Here is a 4,914-nt window from a genome sequence, read left to right as displayed (position 1 = left end):
ATTAACCAACAATACCAACCTCTTCGCATACCAAATAGACCTTGGGAATGCATTAGCATGGACTTTGTAGTACATTTACCAAGAAAAAAGTAGGGATTTGACAATATTTATGTTATTGTGGACAAATTTAGAAAAATGGCTCACTTTGTGCCTTGCAAGACTACTCATGATGCATGCCAAATAGATCATTTGTTCTTCAAAGAGGTAGTAAGGATACATGGTTTACCCATGAGTATTGTTTCAGATACGAACTCAAAGTTCATGAGTCATTTTTGGAAGACACTTTGGCAAAATCTTGGCACCAACCTCTCTTTTGGGTCAGCCTACCATCCTCAAATAGATGGGCAAACTGAAGTGGTGAGTAGAAGCTTAGGAAACTTATTAAGGTGCCTTACTAAAGAGTATGGTTAGACATGGGATCAAGTACTTTCACAAGCTAAATATGCATACAATGACACCATAAATAGGACTACCGGCAAGAGCCCTTTTGAAGTGGTCGATGGTGTACACCCAAGGGGTATTTTGGAGTTGAGAGACATAGGTAATGCAGCAGTAAGAAGTGGATATGTAGAAGACTTTTCTCAATCAATGAAGGAGGTAGATGAATCAGTCAAGCAAACATTGATGGAGAACACAAGCAAACTCAAACAAAAAGTTAATGAAAGAAGGAAGAACTTACAATTTCAAGTGGGAGATCTTGTCATGGTGCACCTAAACAAAGAAAGGCTACAACAAGGAGTGCCTAACAAGTTGCAAATGAGAAGGTTAGGTCCATGTACCATTCTATCCAAATAGAGAAAATGCATACAAGGTGGATCTACCTAGTGACATAGGGTTATCACCGGTTTTCAACATAGCAGACTTAGTTGCCTACAAGCAACCTATTCAAGGTTCATATTGTATTCACTCAGAGGTATCAAATGATGTGAACAACCTTCGGTTATGAGCCAAACCAAATCCAAAGGCCGAGAAGGTGTTGAGTTCAAGGATTGCCAAGAAGACAAGGCATCAAGCCTATTGGGAGCACCTAATCAAATGATAGGGTATGGATGATGCTAAAGCTACATGGGTGCTATAGATAGAGTTTAAGAAGCTAGGCATTGATCACAATCTGATTCCCAAGAATGTGACATGACTTTCTTTTGTTTAGGAGAATGGTGCAGGAGCACCTAGGACTTAGGCTAGTAATATTTTCTCAATTTTGGATTCTACTGAACCTAGCCAAGTTTGGTAGTGAATAAGGACCCCAGGAGGGTCCAAGAGTGAGTGTTTAGTGTCAATATAGGCCTAGGATTGAGTTAATTCTACTTAGGTTTGCATTTTGTGCATAAGTAATGGTTTGAGTAGGTAGTTGACCTTCTTGATGGTCAAAAGTGTAAAAACTTGGTATAGGCATTAGGGAGGGTTAAATTAGTCTTAGACATGTTTTAAAAGTTATGAGTGATGACTTAGAATAGGTCTCATAGGTTGAGAAGGCCAAAAAGTGCAAAAGTACAAAGTTGCAAAAAGTTGTCATGACAACTTTTGTCCTAATTTGATTAGCGATTGAGTTAGGGATTGTCCAATGCCCTAGAAAGAATCCACAAGTGGGAAATTATATAAGAACCCTCTCTTGCATGGTTACCAAGGTTGAAGTTTTTGTTTTGTAAGTTCAACAATTTGAAACTACTCATTTTCAGACTAGTTGGCAACATTTTGGCTTGTTATACTCATTTTGTAAATGTAAAATAGATTGAATCCATTGATGTAGAAATGGATTGAGTTTCTTTAATGTGTTATAGAGTTGTTAGTTCCATTTCAAGATTTGTAGATAGTTTGTATTGGTGTTTTATTGTTTTGGTTTGCAAATAGCCAGTTTTGGCTTGTATATAGCAATTTTATGCAAAAATGGTTGCCCCATGAATTCCACACGTGCTACCATCACGGGCTATTGGGACATGGAGGGAAACCACTTCTAAAGTGTACATATGTAGGGACAAGTGCTTGAGATAAAATTCAATATGACTATCACCTTGTTCTAGGCGAGTCCAGGAGCAACCTGGCTAGAGGAAATAGGGTGAAATTGATGTGCAAAGTGCAGGGGTGAATGCCAAACCACCATCTAACCTTTTGGAGGGGTCCATGGAGTTAGTAAAAAGTTTCCAATGCAAGGGGAAACCTTGACAAAGTCTTTTGTTTCCTAAACACCAACTTGACCAGTCACTGCCGGTTAGGAGGCATAGAAACCCTAGAAAACCCTCATTTTTGGGTTAGGGCATTGTACGGTGGAGTAAAGAACCAAAACCAAAAAAAAATTTGAGGTTAGATGAGTCATTGAAGAAAATCCAAACTTTCTAGGGGTTCTTTTGGACCATTTTCCCTCAAGCCGTAGAAAACCAGATTTTGGAGGCCTAATAGGTCTAATTCCTTGTAGCCCTTTTCTAGGCAAAATGGTGAAATCAATAAGAAAGGAAATGGTTGCAAATCTCAAATGGACCCAAAAGATGTTAGTAGCCACCTCCACACCTCTGCATCAAATCACAATAGTAGCCACCTCCACACCTCTGCATCAAAAGATGTTAGTAGCCACCTCCACACCTCTGCATCAAATCACAATAGTAGGAGGTCAATTTGACAAGTTGAAGCCAAGACAACCACAATGAGCACATGGGAAGCATTCTGAATTGGTAGGGTTCTGTTGTGACCTTTTCACACATCTCCCCATTGCTAACGGGGACCCCCTCTTTGCTAGCTTCCTGCATCGTTAGGTTAGGGTTTTGGCTACTTAGTGGGCAATTTTGCATTTTCCATGGCCGAGTCTCAGAGTTTTGATCATGCCTAGTGTCGTCTAGGGTTTTTGAAGTGTTAGGATCAAGTTGCAAAAGATGATATTTTTTTTAATGATCCTAAGTTTTGCTAAGTGTTTGAGCATTTGAATGTTAACGTGTTTTTAAACATGCACATCAATAATTTTAAAGTGCTAAGATATTCACAAACCTTTTGAAGTTATTTTCTCGCTCCTAAGGTAATATTTAAGTTGGTTTCGCACTTTATTCCAACATTTTCCTGCCGTTTCGCTCATATTTTTGGAAAATTAGTCTAAGTCCAATTAAATTTAAAGTTGCTAGGTAATTTTGAGTGGCTAAAATGTTAAAATCCTAAGGGAAATCCATATTCCAAGGGTTAAAGGGTCAAAATCCATGCTAGAGGTGCTTTTCCCCTCACATTCCAGACTACCCAACCCATTCCCCCACTCAAAATCCATACTACACATGGGTTTCCCCTGGAATCCATACTGGCCACTAACTTCCCCCACTGTTTATCCACACCTGGAGCGATTTTCCCCTGGGAATGCTAAAATTTGGCTAAGTGTCAGGATTTATCCAGACACCCATCGAATTTCCCCTGGGAGTGCGGATTGGATTGCAAGGATAATTCCATGCCTGGGTCATTTTTCCACCAGGATTTTTGTGACAACTAAGTTAGGATTTTTGTCTAGATTTTTATCTAGACAGGGATCGATTTTCCCCTGAGCTTTTTTGTAAAGATTTTTGTCTGGATTTTTGTCCAGACAAGGATCGATTTTCCACTAGGAACATTATGAAGAATTTTGAGTGTGGATTTTTGTCTAGACACCCATCGAATTTCCCCTGGGGGGTGATTTTTGCAAATTGAGTGCAATTTTGTCTGGATTTTTGTCCAAACTCCTATCAATTTTCCCCTAGAGGGTGATTTATGTGCATTTTGATGATTTTGAGCATGGATTTATATCCAAGCATGGGTCGAATTTCCCCTATGGGGCAAATTTTGACACTTAAGCAATTTTTGAAGGGATTTTTCAATCCCAACCTATAGCGATTTTCCCCTGGAAGCTTTATTTTGGATTTAAATTGCAATATTTTAAATAAAAGCCCCATTTTGATTGCTTTTAAATAATTATTAAATGATTATTTAAAATTTAAAAGAAAAATTAATAACTTGCAGTAATTATTAAATGTTTGAATCTTCTAGAAGCAAGTTAGGGTTTCACCAAGCAAGTATTTATACAAGTGTTTTTTTATCCCACATTGCTTGTGTGGTGAAAGTTGGAGCTGAAAGCAAGTATATGAGAGGAACTTCAGCATTATTATTATTTCTGCCAGGTGTCTCCATGAGAGCGATTTTTTTTCAAGTTGGGCGAATTTTTTTAGCAAGGCATTTTGTGAAGTGTGGGATTGAGGATTTATTTTCCTCCATTTTTTTCCAGCTTGCTGATTTATTCCTCTTGGCTGCCATTAAAGACTAGTTTCAGATTTTTGATTTTGCTAAGTTTGGCAATTTTTTCCAAATTTAGCAATTTTTGGTGAAAGTTGGCGAATTTGTGTTTGGAGACCTTGGGCAATTTTTCCTTGACCATTGTTGCTTGCTGTTCAAACCTTCATTTCTGCAGATTGCTGCCATTGACAGCAATTTTTAGAATTTTGAAAATTTTGATTTTTTTGCTAAGGCAAATTTTTGTGTTTGGGGTTTTCAATCCCAACTTGAGTGATTTTTCCAGATTATTGCCATCCTCCATTATTGTAGATCCGAGCTACCATTGGCATCAATTTTCAGATTTTCATTTTAGCGCTAGACTTGGGAAAATTTCGATTTTGCTTGGAGGCCACATTTTGGTAGATTTTTCTTGCATGTTTGTTGGCTGTCATCATTTCCAGCCTACTGATTCACTTCAGATCTGAGGTTTGCTTTAGATTTTGACCTCTATTAATGGCTGCATTAATTTTTAGACTTAACTTTTTATTGCCCAGCCAATTCTAACTTAAATATTTAGCATTTGGAGACATTTTGTGGAGTTTTCTGTGCACTTTTTAGACCATTTTATCATTGTTGCAGGTCTGAAACTCCATTGCTAGGTGGTTGTCCTTAGAAATTTCATTTCCAGCCACCTAACCAATT

This window comes from Cryptomeria japonica, chromosome 7 (assembly GCF_030272615.1).
Source record: "Cryptomeria japonica chromosome 7, Sugi_1.0, whole genome shotgun sequence".
Classification (NCBI taxonomy): Eukaryota; Viridiplantae; Streptophyta; class Pinopsida; order Cupressales; family Cupressaceae; genus Cryptomeria; species Cryptomeria japonica.
Note: the sequence above shows the minus strand (reverse complement) of the source record.